This window comes from Melanotaenia boesemani, chromosome 20 (genome assembly GCF_017639745.1).
Source record: "Melanotaenia boesemani isolate fMelBoe1 chromosome 20, fMelBoe1.pri, whole genome shotgun sequence".
In the NCBI taxonomy this organism is placed as follows: domain Eukaryota; kingdom Metazoa; phylum Chordata; class Actinopteri; order Atheriniformes; family Melanotaeniidae; genus Melanotaenia; species Melanotaenia boesemani.
Window position 1 is genome coordinate 7,269,274 of NC_055701.1, and position 12,059 is coordinate 7,281,332.

Genomic DNA, 12,059 nt, shown 5'->3' on the forward strand with positions numbered 1-12,059 from the left:
CTTTAAAGTGATTTCTCTCCCTCATTTGCTTTGTATTTATCTGTACCGGATGTTTACTCATGTTTCCTCCCTCTTACACTCCCACATTTATTCTTTATCTATCAAACTTAGCCTCACTCCAATTCTCTGTGAGATCTGAATATAAATGTTACAAGATGTCTCAATCTAACAGTGTTGTGGGGTAATTTCCTCAACTTCAGTGCTCTGTCCTGGGCTGCCCGCTGGGCTCTGTGGAGGAGGTGGGTAAGAGGAGGATGTTGGCCAAGCTCACATCCATCATGGACAACACCTCTCACCCGCTGCACCAGACTGTGGAGGGGCAGCAAGTGACAAGTTACAACATTGATTTCTTTCATTAATTATTGAAGATGATCAGTTTAATGTTTAAATGAGCAACCAATGCTTAAAAAACTAAAAGCTTGTCAGATATTTTCTATGAAAGTAAGTGGCTATTTTTTGTTTCTGAATGCATTTGTGACTTTTGACATGTGGACAATGCTATGAAATTTCTGCAGCATGTCTTACTTCTCCCAACCAATTATTAGTTTGAAATCTATTTTACACCCCCATCCCCCCATTCATCCTTTTTCTTTAAGCTCACACCATCACCTGCACTGTGACCATTTCTCCTTCATACATCTCTGTTCCATGGAAAAATGAAGGCACAACAAATGAAACGTCTGATACAACTAAATAAAGCCTCACTGCCTAAACTGAGTGTACAGTTAAATACACTTTAGGATAGAGGGATGGATAAATGATATACATTTGTGTATTTGGTCCTAAGATTTATCACAGATGTTTTGTGGTGCATGACCAGCAAAACATACTTTTCCCTGCATGATGCTGCATGAAAGTGGTTTTTCCTCGTACTTCAATCATTCCCAGTCTTGAGCCAAATGATTAACTGGTTGGCAAATCAAATTCAGGGAGTAACATCAAAGAGAAACTGTCCATGTTGTGTTTCCTTGAAGCTAGTTTGCCTGGAAATTGACCTGCAACTAACTCAGTCTCTTCTTTCATCCTGTTGTTGGCAACAGTTATTTGGTCAAGCTTAAAGCCATTTGAGATGCTGTACCAGTAATGCCTTTAACCACAAGTTGTCTTTTATGGCAATATCATTTGCATTGCAGTGTCTTGCATATGTGTAATATCACATTTTACTAAATATTTCTATATTTTTTTACGAGTCATTTGTGCCACATTCGTTGTTGCGCCCTCCATGATACCCATTCTCCTTCATTAACTTCTGTCACTGAGATGAACACATCTGAATAACCACATATTGTACATACATAATAATGCTTATACATATATATTTAATTTTATTTTACTTTAATTTGTTTTATTCTACTGACACAGTAAGTCAGTACCACAAAGTGTGCAAACAAGACATGTCCATGATCGCTTTACACATGCCAATATGATATTAAGCTTTTCTAACATACAATCTGAACACATGTATTCAAGACAATAGGCTCAGCATTCACCAACAACCAAAACTTAAATTATAAACATTACTACTCAAATTAAACAGGAGGCTTTTTCATCATTGATATATTTAAACTATGTGGCTATCAAACACTGCCTATGCAGAGGAGCTGTTGAGAATACATTCACACTTTCACTTCCATTTTCTGGCACTCAACATAAAAAAGGATGAATGGAATTAGATTTTTTTTAACTGTCAAAATCTGTTTGGTCCAAGTATGTTTTTAAAGTCCACATGAATATCAACCTAGCCCTGTGTGTAGGAAGCTGATGGAAGTCAGCCACCTCAGCAGGCAGAAGTCTTGGATATGCATGCCCTCGGCTGTCTGGACTGAAGAAAGATGCTGACATGCCCAGTCCAAAAATGCTCTAGTCTGAAGAAAACAATACAATCATATCAGATGCTTTTCTTGGTTTATGTATCCAATAGCATCTTTCATAGGAAAAACTCCAATTCTGACTCATTAGAAGTCCAGATTTGTACTGCTTAAATATCTATTTATTGTGCTTCTTGGCTCAAACCATGCCCTGGGATATAAATTATATAGATATATATTATTTTTTAAGTTTTGATGTCTATGTGCACTGTGAGACATTTTTATGTTTGATTTTATAAATTCAGAAACGTTTTTCCTTAAGAATACAGAATTTGCAATACCCATGCTTTTTTATTGGATTTCTGACATTTCTTACTTATGTGCTTTTGTGGCATTAACATGTTCATAAAAGCAGGTATTTCTAATATATCAGTTATACTGTCAAGTAAAGCCATGGGATTTCCTAAAATGACAAAGTATATGTGGGAGAGCTTGATGGATATGTCATGTTTTAAAGCAAAGGGCAGTGCAGTAAACTCTGCTCCTTATTTGAAACATGGAGTCATTCAATTTTGCCTTGAGATTCTCCACATGATAAAAATAAAATAATCTCAGAGAGCAGAGCAGAGTCAGAGTCTTATGTAGGTTTTAATAGTCAAAGCCATTGTAACACGATTGACAAAGAGCATCAATTATTACAACCATTTTATATGTTAAAAAGTAGGGATGTGCACTACTAATTGATTAATCGAAAAGACGAACAAAGTTGACGACTTTTTTAAAAAGTCGACTTATTGTTTGGAGAGTTATGTGTCAGCACATAGATATAGTGCTGCTTACAGCACTGGGCTAAAAGAACAGCGTGACCCCTTTAAGGTCGAGCTAGAGAGGCTGGGAGAGAGAGAGTGATGTCCACCATATCAGCTGGTCTGACCACAGCACAGTTCTGAGTCAGAGCAGATCGAATGCAGCAGAGGAAGTTAGCTGTTATAGACTGCCTGTTTAGCAGTGAGTGTTTTTGCAAAAAGGTTTAGCACCAAACACCACACAGCTCTTCTTGTTCCAGCAGAGTCCCATGTCTGCTTCACCACTGCGGCTAGCTGCAGCTACAACCATGAAGAATCACCTCGTCTCCACCTCCCGACCTCGGTGTGGAGGAGAAGGCAGAAAATTTTATTATCTGTTTCTGTCCGAGTGTTCACCGACAGTGGAGGCAACAAACCAGAGTCACACGGTTACTAAACCATCACAGAAATGCTGAGCTTCACGAGCAAAAAGACCAGATGGAAAGATGGGGGAAAAAGTGGTTTCGTTGTTGAAAACTCCTGTGGGTGTGGTATTTGGTTAATCTAACACAGGTTCATCTAACACCCCATGAAAGCACCTAGACCACGTCTACCTGATGTCTCCCTGACCCACTTTCTCACTTACCTACTGAAGAAACTACTATATAATAAAGGACTCTAGAGCCCACATGATTAAAACAAAACAGATAAAAGAAAAAAGCTTGTGTATGGAGCACATGCAAGATACAAACAATGCCTCACACTCGTTTTACAATTTCTCTTTGTAGATTAAGTATTTTTAATTTCATATTGATGAATTCATGATGCCATGACTAATCAACTGATTGATTTTGACTGGCCTGACTGGTTGACAAAAAAAAAAAAAAAAAAAATTATAATAACACCTGAAATGCCCTTCGCTATTATAAAGTTGATGTCGTTCTCCCATCCCCATCTTCCTTCCAGATATATTTGATGATCAATCATATCTTATTTAAAAATGTATTAATAAATTTATTCATTCATTCATTCATTCATTCATTCATATATATCTTAAAAGCATAGATACTGTCAACATTTCATGCCCCCAATATGGCCGGGTGTTTAAGAATAGAGTACAAAAGCTAAGAAGCTCTGCCTTCCTTTGTGGACCTGGAAACCAGGCTTGAAAGCAACACACTCTTGTGGGATGACAGGGAATAATTATCTGTTTCCGCATATATGGATGCTTGGTTATTAAGGGGCTTGCAGATGATCACAGGGGCTTTAAATTCTGTTCTAAGATAAATCTAGTGTAGAGAGGCTAAAAACAGAAAAAATATGACCACTCCTGGCAAGACTAACCACTTACTACCCTGACTGACTTTAGATTACATCCACTCTTTTAGGGGAATTGTTCAGGTGGGAACTAAAATGTTATTAGTTGTGTCAAACCAAGATGTAGTATTTCTTCATCATTTTAAAACAGCAAACCCCTTATTTTTTAAATATGATGCCGATGAAGTTGATTAACAAACTTGCTTAATTCCTGGATCAAAATGACTTACAGTGAAACTGGAAACTAAGGTCATGCTATCGAAATTAAATATAAAGGCATGGGTTCATAGGTTATCCATGTCTTCATATCTTCAAGAAGACTGTAACTTCAGTAATTGATTCATCTAGATATATACAATCATAAATCACGTCTTACACATCTTATTATTTCATGGTCAAGTTTTATTCCACCTCACAACAACGCTGCTTATGTGTTCTCCTATGAATCTTCATTTGAAAAGAATTATGAAGGTCCATGAAAATAGAGGGTTTATATTGAAGTATTCACTCTTTGTACGATGCACTATCCCTGCTTATGATGTTTCTCAATCTCCTCACTGAAATATCTGCCAAAAATAAACATCAGCTGATGAGCTCCTGAAATATTTATCTGCATAACGCCACTATTAAAACATCTGAAAACTCCAGATTTTTTTTTTTTTTACTTGTATTTTTGCATTACTGTAATTCAGGGGTCTCCAACTCCAGTCCTCATGAGCTACTGATCTGCAGGTTTTAGATGTCTCCTACTACAACACACCTCTGGACAAGCCTGTTAATGACCTAGAGATTTGAGTCAGGTGTGTTGCATCAGGGTAGAATCCAAAACCTGCAGGACAGTACCTCACAAGGACCGGAGTTGGATAAATTGGGCTTCTGTTTTCTGGTTTACATTGAAAGTGCAGTTTTCACTTAGGAGGAAAAAACCCATTTCAATTTTCTACTGTATTCCCGGAGAATTCACTCCAACACAAAAACACCTTAATCCTAAAACCTCTGAAGTGATCTCACATTAGCTTTCTTTTACCACCAAGATTTTACATCCAGTCCTTAGTTGTGCAGATATTTATTTGGGATTTCTCATTTCGGAAAGGATGCAGAAAAAAAGGCCTTGTCAGGGGGAGGTTAAGGACAACAGAAGAGGGACCAGTTAAAAAAGATTTTAACTGGGATCATATCAAACTCTGGTTTGTGTGGAGAAACTTCTTTTGTATTTTATGTGTGCTTTACATGCTTAAAGTGAACCTTAGCACAAAAGTATATTTAGATCCCCCCCCCCATTATCTAAAATTTTCTGCATGTTTTTTATCTTTTCTTCTGATCAAAATGGTCATTCTGTTGTTTTATTAGTTTATTGTCAGGGAGGCATTAGCAGGCAGTCTGCAAAATAGTGATAGATTTAATTTCTCAACAAACAAACACAAAGTTGTTGTGTAATTTAGTAATGGGTAAGATAAGGACCCTCTGTTTTAATCCATTCTGTTCTAAGGGGAAAAAAAGTTTTCTGTCGGTATTAATACTAATTGGAACATGTGATGTGGTGTGTTTATGAGTTTGAATGCACTTGCTATATACTGAAAAACTAAATTCAGTTAGGAGTGGGGTGGTGGTGAGTGAGACACATAGAAATACATTTTAAAAGTAAGACTTAACTATTTGTTTGTGTTTAACACATGTTAAGAGACTGATACGGGCAACATGAGCTTAACGACAATTGGCCCGCATATGGCATGGACAGATCTGGGCCACATATACCAAATCATATTTGGGCCACATATGGCATGCCATGGTATAAACAGAGCCATCATTGCCAGACCTGGCCCAGATCCGGTTGACATACCACTTGCCATGCCAGCAGTTGGCCAGAAGTGCCAGCGTGATACCAGATCTGGCCCAGACCTGTCTGCTACCTGGGAATTACTTAAAAAAAAAAAAAAAACCTGTAATGTCAAGGTTGAGGGTAGTAGAAGGAAGACAAGGACCTGAATGAACCTAACAGGAGGAGAAAATGCTTTTATTCTTTACTAGAGCCAAAAAGGTTCTGTTGAAGCAGGCACTCCATAAAATAGAAACTCCCAAATATCAGGCAGTGCAGAAACAGACTTGTCATGAAGCTAGAGACAAAGGAATATCAATGACAAACTGAAACTGAGGAGCTTAACTACTGGCAGGGTTATTAACCAATGAATCTCAGCTGCAGGAAATTAACTAATGAGATGAAATCTGAAAGAAGAGGGAGAACTGACTGAAGTGCATAGAGAAACTATTGCATCATAAAACAGAACGTGAAATAAAGTGAAATAAAGAATTTATAAATAAAAAGACAAAGTAATCAAAGAAATATCAGAAAGATGGCCAAATAAGCAAAATACAGGCCATGTTTATGACCATAACATATGAAGTGTTTGTTTTCTGCACATACATTTGCATACTAAGAGGGCCCCAAAGGTCTGAACAGGTTTATGAACACCAACTTGACACTTTGCTCGGATTCAATAGGATGCCATTTTAACATTTTTGTCTTTGTTTGTGAGGTTCTTTGGCTTTTTGATAAGCATTTACATCGTGAAGAGAATAAAACAAAAGAGAAAAATAACTTTCTTTGCATCCTTTACATGCTCTCTCTTCCTCTTTTACACAAATCGGTTGGCCAGCATGTGCTGACATACTCATTTTTCGGTTCATGAGGAAAGGCAAAATAGTTTTTCTCTGGCAAACACACACACAAACACAGAATCACACATTTGCATTATACTACTCTTGAAATAATGTAGTTACTTACATGCCTCTAATGCTAACCTCACTTTTTAAATTCTCAATATGACATCTGTGCCCATAAAAGAGCAGCCAGCAAATGCAACATGCGCATAAGCTTGCAGCTTAGAAACAGCCACACAGATAAATAGAGCATAATAATTAGTCTTCAGTTCAATATAGTTCATCATAACACCTCAGGCAACAGATAAATTAACATAGTAATTTGATGCAAAGTGATAGTGTGTGTGTTGTGCATTTGACACGTTTGGCCATATATGTGTTGGAAGTTGCTAGACTGTAACAGTGTGGACATGGATTCATGGTAAAACCTAAGCTCAAACACACCCTTTTCATCATTTCTGGTCATATTTTGGAAAAATAAAAGATGAATGTTAAAGTTTTTCCAGGAACAAAGAAAAAAAGAAACAGAAGTCTTTCAGACTGGGTTAGCGTACACTGACATTAGTTATGTGTATTTCTTTTTTAATGTATATCCTTGGAGCTGCAGCCCTGCAGCATTCCAAGGCTGAGAAACCGCTTATCACAATATTTTTTTTCCAGCCCAGAGCATCACATGACAACTGCATTTGGCTTTAAGGCCCCGCGTCACACACCAGCAGCTGGATATTAACACTGGCCGTTTTGAATGTGCAACATGGCTGATTCATCCAAATGACCCAAGAGGACATTAAGAGAGGAAGCAAGGAAAAGACAGAAAAAGTGACAGAGCAAGAGATAAGACATGAGTCAACACTGGACTGGCTTTTTCTGGCTCGAGAGATTTCAGAGAAGAGTTGAGATGTGAGACAAATGCTTAATTAGCCTTCATTGGTGGGTGCCACAGTGAAAAAAAGTTTCAGTAGGGCAGCTATGAAGATAAACATATATACATGTAAACAAACCAATTTATTTACATTTTTTTTATTTTTATTAATTTTTGAGATACTGAATCTACGTTTTACTAAAAACAAGTTTGCACTGTCCTTATGTCTGTTCCTCACTACTTCTCCTCATTGATATCCCTCATGAGTTGTTCAACCATGACACCCTAATTCACTCAATCTTCCCCTCAAAGTTGATGAAAGGATTCTTCTGCTACTGAAAGTGTCAATGCCACTGGTTTGGTGTTTTGATCTAAAGTTTGTTTTTGCTTTTTTTAATCTCTGATACTGGTCAGTTTGTTGAACTTAAGCTGGGCTTACACCAGAAGACTTTTAAAAGATTTGCACAAGACTCTGAAAGACTACCAGCTCACATCTAAAGACCAATGTTTAGAGTCTTAAGTCTCAGCCTAGTCTCAGACTGAGATTTGACAAAGACTGTGAATCTATAGGGTCACATATTGCAAGACTGCAACCAGATTCTTTTTGCATTTTTTGTGACATGTTGGACAGTTGATATGGAACAGGGCTGATCTGCACACAGTAAAGCAAGCAAGGGGAGAGTTTCCCTCCAGGAGGGAATTACACATCATCTTTATTAAGTGTGGCTTTGCATCTCCACCAGGTGTTACACCGACTCATCAGAATCTGGAGGGATGAATGAGTTTTTATTCTCTTATTTGTTAGATCATTATACTGTAACACATAAATGATCCACAGCAGACATTTACTTCTAATAACCACCCGCTCCTCTTTCTGGACGGTCCACCGACGTCTTTTTTTTATTTTTTTTTTCCCTCGTTCTTTTTTGCCGGTGGTCTGAATTTCGGGATTCCTGTTTCTGCCTTTGTCAGAGCTCATCTATTGGTTGTTGATCGTGTTTCGTCACTGCGACTTGCGATAATATCTAACATGTTAGAAATTGTCGCAGATCCAAGACTGGAGAAAGATTGACGTTAAACAGCGCAGATTACCAGCTCACACCTAACGACCGAGATGACGGGAGCGCGCTGTGACTCCAGCAAAACTCCTAAGATTTCCTAAAGACTTCCGTTTTTAGTCTGCGACCATGAAAATCGTTTGGTGTGAGCCCAGCATCACCAGAATGACTTTTGGTAAGAGTGAAACAAACTTTTCAACTTATGAAGTCAAACTGTTGGACTTACTACAAAGATTTGCTTAGTGGGGGTAGGTGGTAGATCAGAGCCAGGATTGATGATGCAAAAATAAAAAAAATAAAATAAAAAAATATTTCACAAGTGGTTCTTACCGAGCCTGTCGGCTGACATCAATAGGAAATTATCTCAGTCCCTCACAATCCCTATTTGTAATTTTAGGTTGATGTCACCAGATGGACTCGGTAGGTTATTGCCATTGTTGAGCTAAATAGTTGTATCTCAAAATTTCACTGAAATGGGCAGCAGTGGCTTAAATTTCTGTAGCTTGCTAGCTAAAAACTAGACTAGCAGCAGCAAACACAAGTCAGCTACAGCAGCCAGAGTGTCCATTAGCTCATTAGTGCTGCCATCTGTCTCACAGCTGTCAGATATTTGCCATTGTGGCTGTTTCTACATCAAAATCAGCCCTAAAGGCACTTTCCTCATTGTCACTTGAGGAGTTTTGGATGTCACAAGTGAACTCAATCAAGAAACTTTGGATGCACCGTATCCTTAGGGGCATAGATTTCTCACTCTATGTGAAAAGAATTGTGAGTTGTACTTGTGAGCTTATCTTTTACTCTGTAACATGATCTGTTTGTCACCATTAGATGTCAGGCTTTACACAAACGTAAAGTGTGGTAGTGGTGGGGGGGGTTTACTCGGGGGCCTCTCATGTGAAATTTAAACCACCCCATGCCACCTAGCCTATTCTTTCATCACATGACTCCGCTGGTGGTTTTTCAGATGACATCTCTCAGATTCTGCTCCCCAGTCATGGATCACTCTTCACCAAGACTGTATTAGGTAACATTTTGAAAAATGTTTTTTAGATCAAGTTTCTTTCACTTAGACACAAGCTCGCCGTACAAACCTACTGTACTAAATCCTCAAATTATTAAAGAAATGTAGGAAATGTAGGAAACAGAGATGGAGTGAGGAGGAAGGAAAGAGAAATGGGCTTAAAGGAATGGAAAATGAGGAGGAAGGCTAGGGAGGGATATTCTCCTCTAAAGCCTCTTACCGTTAAGCATTTACAGCTTAAAGAAAGGCATTGGAAGGTCAGTTAAAGAGGTGTGAACCAGAAAGCATGCTTTACAAGAGCTTGCGGATGTGTGTGCTTGCTCCGATGGTTGAACAGGACAGCTGTCCAGCAGAGGCTGTGGACTTTTTGTCCAAATTATACAATTGCGGGAGGTGTTTTGTTTCCCCTGTAATCTTCTCATGTGGCTCTCCAGCGATTCAGGTTCCTGTTTAAGCATTCACTCTACGTCTGGTAGCATCATCAGCTATTGAAATTTAAAACCGGGGAGTGATAGGCATACGGCAGGGGTGGTGGCAGTGGGGGTATCTTCGGTTTGAATTTGTTTCTCACTCTCTTTGATTAGATATCTTTACCAGCATGTCACCTTACTCATAATTGAACTCAAATGTCTTCAAGTGAGAGTCTAGAACAGTTAAAAATACAGAGTAAACATTGAAATATGCTCACAGAGGTCAGTAATGATTCACTATCAGTTCTGTCAACCCAGTATTTTTCATTAAACCGGTACTTGTCCAATAATTGAAGTGAGAGAGTCTATTTGCAATTGCCTGTCAGAACTGTTTCATATCAAACAATTTTTGGTGATTTAATTGCACAATGAATCAATTTCCTGTGTTGATGGTAAATGAAAGTGACTTTACCCATTCTGGCTTATGGCCCAACAGTCACTTTGTTACTACATGTGCTGTGTGATGTTTATGCCTATGGTTGCATGTGTGCATTTTAGGATTTATGGAAGCTTTATTATATTAAATTACAAAGAGTTTATACTTTAATTGAGGACTAATTTTGTTCAGTTTTTGGATTGAAATCATACCAAAATGACACAAAATGACAACATCTAATCTGACACAGCGATCCTTTCGAACTGGTACTTTCACACATAACTATTTTGATGTGATTCAAACAAACTCTCTAGAGCTTTCCCATTTGATTAGGTCAGTTTAGTTAGGCTTGAAAGCTGTCAGTAAAACTCAACAGCAGGGTCCTGTTCCCGTCAGATGCTAGTAGTTCACAGTAGATATTCTACCAAAGCACAGTTTTAAAAGACAGGAAACTATCAGGTTTGTCAAGGAACTGTCAAGGAAGCAGAAATTTACATATTTGTCCAAGACCAAACAGTTGTTTATTAAAAAGCAAGTAAGAAACTAAGCTCCCCCCCTATTTTTCTGACTGTTTCCAGCCATCATTGTTCATAATGATATTCAGTAAACAATGTTTAAAGCACTAAGATGCTCCGAGAGTTTCTGTTGTTAAGCATGAATAGATTTTTCATATTGGTTCATGGAGATCCTTTATGACATCTGTCAAAACTGTTTGATCGAGTTACCTGTTTTTTCATACTTTTAATAATTTCACATTTTGCCTATTATTCTGTTTGAAAAAAGAAACATTAAATCAACCATTTTCTCTTTTGACCTCTACACTTGGTCAGGTTCAGCGATGCTGAGGGGTGTTTGGATGCTGGATATAAATCAATCTACACTTTTTTAAGCATATTTGTAGTGTACTAAACAAAGGTCACTTTATTAGTGCTGTGTTGGACCTCCTTTTACTTTTGGAACTGACTCAAATTTGAAAAGTTATTGGAAACATTCATCAAAGATTTGGCTCCATATTAGCAAGACAGCATCACACAGTTGCTGCACATCCATGAGGAGAAGCTCTCGCTCCCCCACATCCAAAAGCTGCTCAGCTGGATTGGCATCTGGTGCCTGTGGAGGCCATTGGAGTCCAGTGAACTCATTGTCATGTTCAGGAAAGCAGCTGGAGATAATTTGAGCTTTGTGCATGGTGCATTATCCTGCTGGAAGTAACCATCAGAAGGTGGTACACTGTGGTCATAAAGGATGGACATGGTCAGCAACAATACTCAAGTAGGCTGTGGTGGTTAAACCAGGCCATCGTGGTACTAAGGCACCTAAAGTGGACCAAGAAAATATTCCCCACACATTACACCACCAGCAGCTTGAACTGTTGATAAAAGGCAGGATGAATTCATGTTTTCATAGTGTTTAAGTTAAACTGTAACTACTGTTTTAATGTTGCAGCTGAAATAAAGGCTAATCAGACCCAGCAATGTTTTTCCATCTTCTGTTGTCCAGTGTTGGTGAGTCTGTGTGAATTGTAGCTTCAGTTCCCTGTCCTTAGCTGACAGGACGCACCCGGTGTGGTCTTTGCTGCTGTAGCCCATCTGCTTCAAGGATGGCTGTGTTGTACGTTCAGAGATACTGTTCTGCATAGCTTGGTTTGATCCTCTCTGGTTAAAGTTCATTTTTGTTTATTTAACTTAGTTTTTTTCTTTAAAC